We start from the raw sequence: 12,530 nt of genomic DNA on the forward strand, positions 1-12,530 counted from the left end.
CTGCTTGGTGGGGAACCTGCTTCTCCCTTTCCCTACTTGTGCTCTCTCTCTGTCAAATAAATAAATAAAATCTTAAAAAAATTAAAAATAAGGGATTTGTGCAGTAAATCTACTTAAGTAGGTAAATGTATGTTACATGAATTGCTTAATATAAAAGAATGATTAAGAGTCCAATTATTTCTCTCCCTCTACCTTTATGTTGAGGAACTCTCTCTTCCTTCAGGATCACCTCATATATTTCAGGTGACACCTAACCTATGACCTTCTTGTAATAGACTTTAAAAAATAGGACTTGAAGTTAAATACTCAATAGATCATCCTGTGTCCCTACTGGAGGTTATGAATTACAGTTCTAAGTACTGATCCACAAGACACAAAGTCTTCATCTATTTATTCCCTTCACATCTAGCCTCGTTACCTCATATTCACAGGCTCACAATTCCAAACTGCTATTAACTCATCACATACATCTTGTTATTTCATAGCTCCTCTCCTTTATAAATATGTTTCTATACATTTGGAGCTCTCTTCCTTTCTTTACTAAAGAACTTCTTTTCTTTCTCTGAAAACCCAGCTCAAATGTCCCTTCTTCCAAAAAGCTTTCTCTTTTCCTTTCTCTGTATTACATGTTTGTTCCGTGTGAATCCACTGGTGTACTGATCTCACCAGGCTGCAGTTTGTTTCATTACATCTCTACTCAGTAGAGAATAGGAGCTGTCTTATTTTTTCTCTATCATTGTTTAGTATTTTGGATCAAATTGATATTAGACCTGATCTTTTCCCCAAAACAATGGTTTGTCTTCATAGAATCCTGACCACTTGAACCACATGGAACCCAACAGAAAAAGTAAAATGAAGGTGTGGATCAGAGTATTTGCTATTACTATTTTTAACCACAAGGATTTTCAAAACTGATGCAACCAGAGAAATTTTAACCTGTAAATGAAATAAATTTTTCTAGGATGAGTTCAGTTATATTACTATTATGAAAGGATTATGAGAATAATAAACATCATTTCCTCATAACATTCCAGCTTATTGTCTCCATTGTGAACTAAATGGCCTATTATTTTCTTACTCATAAGGGTATAATGAATAGCTCCTAGGCATTTTGTGACCCTGACTCTATAATCCCCTAGAGATCCTACGCTGTAGTGCAGCCTCCAGGACTGTAGAGCACATTATATGGGGGAGAGAAGAGGGAAGAGTCTCAAATTAGACTTTAAAAACCAGACTTAATGCTTCCATGTCCTTTGTGAAATGAACCAGAGGGCAAACATTTCTCATTTCTTTTCTTTCAGGAGGATGCCAAACTCTTGTTCAGCAAAAGGGGAGAAGTTGCTTTGGGGTTTCCTCTTCTCCTCTAAGATTTGTTTCATAAAGGAACTATTATAGGCTATAGCTAAAATTTCCCCATGCATATGCCTGAGTGTGCAAGATCTTTTAGTTGTAATCTTCTGCAAATGCCAAATTACCTGCCAAGTTTTATGGTTAATTGTTATGTTTGCATACTTTTAATTTATAAAATGTTTATCTTTGGTGCTCAAAGGAGAGTTATTATCTCTGACATCCCGGTGGCCAAAAGAATATAGTCAGAGGCAGTAGAGAGTTAATGTAAGAGAGGAAGTAATGGAGAATTATGGTAGATGAAGCTTTGATTCATTTATCCTCAGATAATCCATCACAGACTTGAAAAAAAAAAACAAAACGGAGGGTATTAAAACAAGGAAGACAGTTTTTTTCCTCACTTAAATGCTGGTTGTTGAACATTTTCCAGCTTATCATTGGGAATAAACTGAATTAAGATGACAAAAGATGTATTCAGTACCAAGGAGTCTATAAGAAAGATTGTCTTTCTTGTGTTATTGAACCTACTGTATATACTATTATTTACTACAGACATAATAAGTTATGTCTTTACCACACTACAAGTAGCAGCCAGGATCCTGGAAGGGAAAAATACCTCGTTATTTTTTTTTTTTAATCAGAACGTAGAGCATGGTGAATAAAAACAAAATAAAACAAAAGTGCAAATAAATAATAGTGGAGAGTACTCACTAATTTTAGCCTGAAGAAGACAGTGAAGGGATTTATTATCAGAATATGCTACATAAGCAAAAGCTAAAGAGGTCCATCACCGCTCAATTGACCTTTTTTTTTTCAATTGACCTTATAATAAATGTTAAAGGAATGTCTTTAAGCTGAAAAGAATGGGTACTAATTAGTGACAAGAACACACTGAAAGAATAAAACTCACTGGAAATGTAAATATATAATAAAGGTAGCAGATTATAAAGCTAGTATAAAGGTTAAAAGTCAAAAGTAGTAAAAATAACTATGATTACAACAATTAGTTAAAGGATAGACAAGATGAAAAGATATAAAATGTGACATCAAAAACAAAATATGGCGAGGGAGTAGTAATAATATTGAGCTTTACAATGGGATCAAATTTAAGTTTTTGTCAACTTAAAATAGACTGCTATACATATATGTAAGCCTCATACTAATCGCAAGGCAAAAACCTGTAGTAAATACACAAAAATAAAGATAAAGGAATATAAGTATAGCACTAAAGAAATTTATCAAACCAGAAAAGAAGAGAGTAAGAGAAGAAAGGGACAGAGAAGAACTATAAAAACAACCAGAAACCAATGAACGAAATAGCACTAAGTATCTACCAACAATAATTTTAGGTGTAAATTGACTAAATTCTCCAATCAAAAGACAGAGTGGCTGAACAGATTAAAAACAAACAACAAACAAATAAAAAACAAACAAGCCCCAAGCCCCATGTATGTGATGTGGACAAGAGACTCACTTTAGATGTAAGGACATACAGAGACTGAAAGTAAAGAGATGAAAAAAGATATTTTGTGCAAATCCAAACCAAAACAAAGCTGGAGTAGCTAGTATTATGTCAGACAAAACAAACTATAACAAAGATTGAAATGAGAGACAAAGAAAGGTGTTACATAATGATAAAGGAATGAGTTCAATGTGAAGATACAACATTTATAAATATTTATGCACCAAACATAGGAGCACCTAAATATACTAAGCAGATATTAACATACCTAAAGGGAGAAATACATAGCAATATAATAATATTAGGGGACTTTAATACCCTACCTACATTAATAGATAAATCACCCAGATTGAAAATCAATAAGGAAACATTGATCATTGATCTTAAATAACACATTAAATCAGATGGACTTAACAAATTATCTATAAAACATTCCATCCAGAAGTTACACAATATACACTTTTCTTAAGTGCATATGGAACACTATCCAAGATAGATTATATGTTAGGCCACAAAACAAGCCTTAATAAATTTAAGAGTAGTGAAATCATATCAAACATATTTTCTGACAACAATGTTATGAAACTAGAAATTAATTAAACGAAGACAACTGGAAAATCCACAAATATGTGGATATTAAACAATGTGTTACTAAGCAATCAATGGGTCAAAGAAGAAATCAAATAGATATAAATGATACCTTGGGGCAAATGAATAGAGAAATGGGATAAACCAAAATTTATGGGAGGCAGCACAAGCAGTACTGAGAGTGAAGTTCATAGTGATAAACACCTACTTCAACAAAAAAGAAGTCTCAAATAAGCAACCTAACTTTACACCTAAAGAAACTAGAAAAACAAAGCTCAAAGTTAGTAGCAAAAAGGAAATAACAAAGATTAGATCAGAAATAAATGAAACGGAGGTTTTAAAGTCATTAGAAAAGATCAACAAAACCAAGAAGTTGGTTCTTTGTAAGGTAAACAAAATTGACAAATCTTTAGCTAGACTCACTAAGAAAAAAAAAAGAGAGAGGACTCAAATAAATAAAATTGGAAATGAAAGAGGAGATATTACAACTGATACCACAGAAACACGATCATAAGAGACTACTATGTATAATTATATGCTAAGAAAGTGAATAACATAGAAGAAATACATAAATTCATTTTAAATATAAAATCTACCAAGACTGAATCCTGATGAAAGAGAAGATTTGTTTTTTTGTTTGTTTGTTTTAAGATTTTATTTATTTATTCATGAGACACAGAGAAAGACAGGCAGAGACACAGGCAGAGGGAGAAGCAGGCTTCATGCAGGGAGCCCAATGCAGGACTCAATCCCCGGACTTGGGACTCGATCCCAGGACTCCAGGATCACGCCCCCAGCCCAAGACAGGTGCTAAACCGCTGAGCCACATAGGTATCCTCAAAAGAGAAGATTTGAACAGATTATTACTAGTAAGAAGATTTTTTAAAATTTATTCTTTTTAGAGATTTAATTAGTAATCAAAAACTTCCCAAAAAACAAAAGCTCAGGATCAGACTTCACTGGTGAATTCTACCAAACATTCCAAAAAAGATTAATACTAAATCTCTCAAACTGTTCAAAAAGAAAGAAACAAACAAACAAAACAGAAGAAGCCGGAACTGTTTCAAACTCATTTTATGAAGGTAGCATTACCCTGATAACAGAATCAGACAAGGACACCACAAAGAAAGAAAATTACAGGCCAATATCCCTGAGGAACACAGTTGTAAAAATCGTCAACAAAATGTTAGCAAACTGAATTCAATAATACATTAAAAGGATCATACACCATGATCAAATGAGATTTATTCCAGGGATGAAAGTATAGCTCAACATTTATAAATCAGACAGTGTAATAAACCACCTTAACAAAATGAAAGATAAGAATCATATGATCAATTAATAGATATAGAAAAAGCATTTGACAAAATGTAATATCCATTTCTGATTTTTAAAAAAACTCTAATAAAGTGGGTATAGATGGAATGTACATCCATGAAGTAAAGGCCATGTATGTCACTATGGTGACACTAACCTAATGGTAAAAAGTTGAAAATTTTCCTGTAAGATCAGAAATAAGACAGAGATGCCCACTCTTGCCACTTTTATTTAACATAGCACTGGAAGTAATCAGACAAGAAAATAAAGGGCATCAAAATTGAAAAGGAAGAAGTAAAACCATCCTTATTTTCAGATGACATGATACTATATATAGAAAACCCTGAGGACTCCATCAAAAAACTGTTAGACCTAATAAATGAATTCAGTAAAGTTGCAGGATATAAAATCAATACACAAAAATCCATTGCATTTCTATATACTAATCTAATTATGGACTATCAAAGAGAAATTAAGACAACAGTCACACTTATGATTGCACCATAAAAAAATAGAATACCTTGGAATAAATTTAACTAAGGAGGTATAAGACATTAATGAAAGAAATTGAAAAAGACAAAAATAAATGGAAAGATATTCTTTGCTCATGGATTAAAAGAATTAATATTATTAAAGTGTCCATACTACCCGCAGCAATCTACAGATTCAATGCAGTCCCTATCAAAACTCCCGTGGCATTTTTCACAGAGATAAAACAAACAATCCTAATATTAGCTTGGAACCATAAAAGACCCAAATAGCCAAAACATTCTTGAGAAAGAAGAACAAAGCTAGATGTATCATCCTCCCCAATTTAACTATACTACAAAGCTATAGTAATTAAAATACTATTGTGACACATAGATCAATAGAAACAAATAGAGAACTCAGAAATAAACCCATGTATATATATGGTAAGTTAATTTATGACAAAGAAGCCAAGAATATACAACAGGGAAAGGAAAATCTGTTCAACAAATGTATTGGGAAAACTGGACAGCCACATGCAAAATAATGAAACTGGACCACTATCTTACACAAATTAATACACAAAAATTAACTCCAAATAAATTAAAAACTTGAACAAAACCTACAACCATAAAATACTGGAAGAAGAACATAGGTAGTAAGTTCTTTTACATAGATCTTGGCAATGATTATTTTAACTATAACGCCAAAAGCTAAAGCAACAAAACCAAAAATAAACAAACTAAACTTTTTTGTATAGCAAAGGAAACTTAACAAAATAAAAAGGCAACATGTTGAGTGGGAAAAAGTATTTGCAAATTATCTGATAAGGAGCTAATATTCAAAATGTAGAAAGAACTCTTACAATTTTATAGCAAACAAAGCAAATAATCCAATTGGCAGAAGATCTGAGTAGATTTTTCAAAGGAAGATATACAGATGACCAACAGGTACATAAAAATATGTTCTACATCATTAATCACCAGGGAAATGCAAATTGGAACCACAATGATATATCATCTTATTCCTGTTAGAATGGATATATCAAAAAGACTGAATACCAAGTGTTGGCAAGGATGTGAAGGAAAGGGAACCCTTGTGTACTATTGGCAGGATTGTAAATTGGTACGGCCGCTGTGGAAAACAGTTCCTCAAAAAATTAAAAATACAACTACAATATGATCCAGTAACTTACCTTTTGGGTATTTATCCAGGAAAATAAAAACACTAATTTGAAAAGATATATGCACCCCTGTGTTCACTGTGGCGGTATTTACAGTAGCCAAGATATCTATCAGTGGATAAATTAATAAAGAAATTGAGGCATTTATACACAATGGGATATTATTCAGCCATAAAAAGTATAAAATCTTGCTATTTGTAGCAACATGGATGGACCTTGATGGCATCAGACAGAGACAGACAAATACTGTGATCTCTCTTATCTATGGAATCCCTCTTTCTATACATATAACAAACATATAAATATTTATAACTGAATTATGTAATTTATAACTAAATACACATATAAATATATAAAATGCTATATATGTAAAACACTATATGCACCCCCTATGAGTATGTGTGTGTGTGTGTCTGTGTATATGTGTGTATACACATACACACGCATACTCATAGCTACAGACTGTGGTTGCCACAGAGTGGCAGTTGCCAGAAGCAGAGGGTGGAAGTTGGGAGAAAAGGGTGCACTGCTTTTGTTTAATTTAAATTTAAAAAGAGACAGAGAGAGAACTTGGAGCAGAGCAGCTGTGTAGAGAGGGGCACTTAACAGAACCTGTGACCTCTGGAGGAGGGATGCAATCAGCCTGAGGGAGCCTCTGAGACGGAGTCAGGGGAATAATCTTATGTCATAGTTTACCCTTTGAGAACCTGCTCATTCTCTCATTGTTCAAATCCTACTCTCAATCAGAGGGCAGTGGAGCCACTGATATACTTCCAACAGGTCAGACTCTGCGGATTGGCAAAGAACCCATGTATGTTGGTTTTATGTGTTTCTTTCTGCTGTGTGTGTGTGTGTGTGTGTGTGTGTGCAGCATACAAGATGCCAGGCCTACTTAGAGAATTGCTTTTGTTGATTCATTTCCAAAGAGGCAAGTAGCAATAAACTGTAGATTGCCCCAGCAAAGCCCTAACTAAAAATTGCTGCTCTGGATTCAAGATCTCAAGTCATAATTTTTGCTGTTTTGTAATTCAGAGGGATAAGTGGCTATCACTGGGTGAAGTGAACACTAGATATGAATGCTTCCTTCTCCAAGGAACCACCCATCGTAAGCCGCTGATGGAAAGAATTGGTGTACCTTCCAAGTGGGCTCATCTGTGTCTATTGTCTATTTCACAGAGGCCTCTGACATGCTGGAACCAGTTTGTATGGACAAGAGCCAACTGTCTACATTGCTTCTCAGTTTCAGTTCAGTGACATCATGGTGGTAGCTTGAAATTGGGCATGTGTGAGAATTTATACTACAGAAATCAGCAAATTCTATAAACTATGCTCTTTTTTTTGGTATCATTTTGGCTTACCCTTCACAACTGTTTACATATTTTATTGCATCTATAGCAACCCAGCTGAGTTATTCTGTGTCTGTCAGAATGGAGATTTTTGTTAATTTTTTAAGTTTTTTATTCCAGTGTTGTTAACATGCAGTTTTATATTAGTTTCATGTGTACAGTGTACAGATTCAACAATCATAAGTGTACTCTTAATCTCTTTCACCCATTTTACCTATCCCCCACCCATCTCTGCTCTGGCAACCACTGGTTTGTTCTCTTTAGTTAGAAGTCTGTTTCTTGGTTTGTCTCTCTCATTTTTTTTTGTTCATTTGTTTTATTTCTTAAATTCCACATGTGAGTGAAATTATATGGCATTTGTCTTTCTTTGACTGTTTTATTTCACTTAGCATTATACTCTCCAGCTCTAGTCATGTTGCTGCAAATAGCAGGATTTCATTCCCTTTTATGGCTGTTAATATTCCATTCCATATATACACCACATCTTCTCTATACATTCATCTATTGATGGACACTTGGGCCACTTCCCTAATTTGGTTTTCGTAAATAATGCTGCAATAATCACAGGGATGCCTATATCTATTCAAATTAGTGTTTTTGAGATAAATCAGTTCACCAAAGACTGCTTCCTTGCCAATAGCAGTGGCTCTCTCCAATTCCCATAATACCCTCCCTCCCCTACAACTCAATCTCTTCATGTTAGAAGTGGTAATAGCTCCATTATGTTAGAAGTGTAACAGACCTTGGGTGCATCACCAACCCCTGTTCATTCCCTTAACCTATACTCATTCCCTTGTGGAAAAAAAATAACCCTTTATTTAATACTCTTCAATGACCTCATTTCATTAGACCATCTATCTCTTGTCAGGACTCTGACAAATACATTATTATGATGATATTTTAAATATGGATTTTGAATGAAGACAAAATGGGGAGAGATTTCTTTTCATTACTGGCAGAACTTTCTTGCATACCCAGCCCCAAACCAAACTTCAGCACTTTGTTGACTCCCATACTTCTGGTTGGGGGAAGGTATTTCAGTTTTCCAAGGAGTAATGTCACTCCTTTTGGCCTTATCAAATTATTCTAATTTCTCATTTTCCATTTTTTTTATTGCAAAAGACACTTGGCTCATGACTTCCTTTCTCTTTTATTGCATCCTACCTCATGCCCATACTCTTTTTTTGTAGCCCTTAAATACAACAATTAATCCTCAAACCCCATTAAGTACAGCAATTTCCTCTAGGCCAGGAGTATTTCTGCGATTGCAAATAATCATGTGAGTATACTAGATTTATTAAAGTGCTTGGAAATATCACTATGGCTGTAAATGTCTCTCATATTTCCAGAATATAGAAATGCTACCAGCAAATCTGGCAGGGAACAGTCTATTACCAATCCAAACACTAGCACTTTCACATCTGTTATGTTTAAAATTTTTAAACTAATGTATTCATTCCAGAAACAGCAGAACAAAAAGATATCCAGCTAGGAGATCTATTTTCATATCAATATTTAAAATGCTTTCAATATTTACCATTTCACACTCACTAAATCTCCTGTGACTTTTTGCTTTCAGGAAATCCATCAATTACAAACCAAAGAGAACATCTAAAAGGACCTGTAAAATGCAATATATATTGGCAGGCAGGGAGTTCAAAGCTCACTAGAGAATGCAATTAGCAAAATTTCTCCAAATTCATGAAAATGAATAAATCGTGTCACCATCTTGAAAATTCATATTTATTATTACTCCAAAGAGAGAGTCAATTAGAATCCTATTTAAAAATCTGCCTCCAGGGAAAAGTATTCTATAACGTGATAAACATGAATAGAAAATTGACACTAAAAAAATTAAATGTAAAAAACAAATAAACATATTGAGAATATTAACTTTACAAATAAAATTATAGAAACAAAACAGTGGATTTTTTTCTTTCAAATGCAAAAATATTAAAAAAATAATATGGATGACCTCTGTGAGAAAATAATACTGCAGTATAGTTAAAAGCATGATCTTTAAAAACACATTGCCTAAATTGGAGTCCCTACTTTTTTTACTTGAGTAGCTTCAGGCGTTTAACTTAATCTGTTTATGCCACAGTTTTTAATCTGTGAAATGGGGAAAATTATAATACGACTTATAGAAATATTGAAAAGATTAAACAATTTAGCATCAGTAAAGTAGAACAGGACCTGCCACATTAGTGCTGATAATTAGTCATTACAGCTATGATGAATGATGATGACCAGTGATAAGGACAGTGAATTCGGTGTTGAACACTTCCTTACACAGTAATGATAGTATAGACTGGCCTAAACTTTATAGAGGGAAGTTTACCTGTATAGCATATAAAGCCATAAATAGTTTTCTTTAATATAGTAAAGTCATTTCTAAGCATTTATCCTAAGGAAATTATCACAGAGGCAAAGATTTCTTTCCAAGGATGTTCATTTTAGCACTATTTACAGATAATCATTAAAAATGATGTCTGAAAATGGCAATATAATAATCATTCAGTGGAATATTATGTAATAAATAATAAATAACACTTTTGAATATTACATAATATGTGAAAAAGTAGAATATAAAAAGTTCATGTGGTCAGACCCTGCTTACTTTACACTGTAACTTTTATTAGTTGTATAAGCACAAAATTATATATATAATAAAATTTTATTTATCTATGCAAGTCTAAAAATCCATCAAACATATTGACTTCAAATGGCATTATTAAAGGTGATTTTGTTGTTTATTTTATATATTTATGTTTTCTAAGGTTTTTATCGGTGAGAATCAATTAGTTTCCAAAAAAAAAAAAAGCTGCTAAAGTCTCCTTAATTTCTTTATATGTGATTAACAGATGTTCAAGCTAGAACAGTCTGGTAGTCTCCTACTCATCTTTCTTTTCCTGACAATCGCATGCTCAATTAGATGCATTTACAACTTCATGCACAATTGATAATCTTTTGTCATAAATGTGACTTTAATTATCTGGTCAGCAACCTTGATACCAATTTAGTAGCCAAACATAAATATAACTCATCTCCACTTTCAAGCTACTTAGTAACTAACATTTACCTATAATTTATTGAGGATATACTATGTGCCAGACATTGTTAATCATTTTGCATGCATTATCTACTTTAATCTTTACAATTATCTTGTGAGTTAGGTATTATATTCTTCTCATATGGAGGAAGAGGGACTCAGGTTCGAAGAGTAGAGTTGATGCCAAATCTGTCTGACTCAGTGACTGCACTTTCTCTCCTGTGTATGCTGCCTCTCAATATGCCTTATGCATATCTGACTTCCTTGCTGTCATTACTGGGAAGAAAAACAAAATCTATTCTAAAGTATAAACTAAGATTTATTGATGTCTGAAAAGTTAGAATAAAATAACCTGGAATTTAACAACTCTGGCTAATATATAAACTCGACAACACTATAATAATTAGTTGTAGACATTTTACTAAAGACAATAAATTTAAAAAAAAAGATTTTAAAAGATTAATCCAGTAAGGAAATGTTTAACAAATCATAGTATTGTTTTTTACAAGAAAATATCTTTAAAAAGAATCTGTTTCATATGGAGATTAATTTCTTAACAATGGAAATGATACTTGTTTTGTCTTCAAGGTGATGTAGGGATTTTTTTTCTCCTTATTTTATGATTATGATTTTCTATGATACTTTCTAGTTATTTTCAGGCCATTTCTAATGTAGGTCCTGGTTACCTTACTGGACAATTAGGGCAGGAGAAATGAAATGTCTTTCATATATGAGTATTGAACTAAAGTAGAAATTTTCTGTTCCTGGCTCCACCACTAATTTGCTATAATTGCCCACCCACAGAGCATAAGGATTAGATAACACTTCCTTATTTGTGTAATAAAAGCGTACTTTATAATTTCAAACATGCCTTTTAACTATATCATTCTATGATTCCAGGTAGGCCAGAACATTGTTAGGTATACAGTATAAATATTTATAGAACAGTACATATCTTTCAGTTACTTCCTAATCTGATCTATTCCTCACGGTCTTGCTGAAACCTTACTTCCTTCATGAAGACTCCCTTGAGTAGTCAAACTTCCTGAACTAAAAAATAGTTAGCACAGTAATTACATGTTATCTTTAAAACACTGCTTAATAATTTCACATAAGAAAGTCCTTGTTTTAAACTAAGCTGTAAATCACCTTGACAGAGACAGGTTATTGACCTCTAATTTTATACGTTCCTTGGGTTCAATCACAGCACTGGTCTCACAATGGAAGGTAAGCAAATTCTTGTTAAATGCAGAGTAAATTTGAATCAGCAACTAAATTCCTAATTTCCAATGTCAGGACATTCCTTTTATCAGAGTGAGGTTCTGCAGACTGCAATCCAGGTTCTCTGCACCTGATGCTGTTTGATCATCATCATCACAATCATCATCATCTTTATGATTAAAGAGCATTTGCTCAATTTTTCTGGAATGAATGGCAGCAGCTCAAGATCTCTCTTCAGGTAAGATGAGAAACAGCTGGCTATCATTTTCTGTATAATAACCTTTCATATTTCCAGAGCTTAAGATCATTAACTTTAAAAGAGCCTCAAATATTGTATAAGGTTGGTTGCTACAAAATAAGGAATAAGGGGAATGTCAGAGAACATGTTATGGAGAGAGGAGGGATTGTGTGTTTTTCAGCATGTTACACCTCTCCTTACTTAGTATAATGCAGCAGGCAAGTGCAGGAGAAAATGAGCTGTCAGTCTCTTGGTGCACATCATTTGTCATGGCTCCTCTTATGTCTGGAAAGGCAGGGACACCCCTG

At 33.3% G+C, this 12,530-nt stretch overlaps 2 long non-coding RNA genes across 2 annotated transcripts in view; one reads left to right on the plus strand and one right to left on the minus strand.

Moving 5' to 3' along the window:
* Positions 1–12,530, plus strand: part of LOC100684547 — a 55,583-nt gene that overhangs the window by 25,837 nt on the left and 17,216 nt on the right. Inside the window, exon 3 of the long non-coding RNA XR_005381608.1 lies at positions 12,077–12,222. This is a non-coding gene — a long non-coding RNA (uncharacterized LOC100684547). The remainder of the gene's footprint in view (positions 1–12,076; positions 12,223–12,530) is intronic.
* Positions 1–12,530, minus strand: part of LOC111093360 — a 64,394-nt gene that overhangs the window by 3,647 nt on the left and 48,217 nt on the right. The gene's annotated exons all lie outside the window — the stretch shown is intronic.

Source organism: Canis lupus, chromosome 30, assembly GCF_011100685.1.
Source record: "Canis lupus familiaris isolate Mischka breed German Shepherd chromosome 30, alternate assembly UU_Cfam_GSD_1.0, whole genome shotgun sequence".
NCBI lineage: Eukaryota > Metazoa > Chordata > Mammalia > Carnivora > Canidae > Canis > Canis lupus.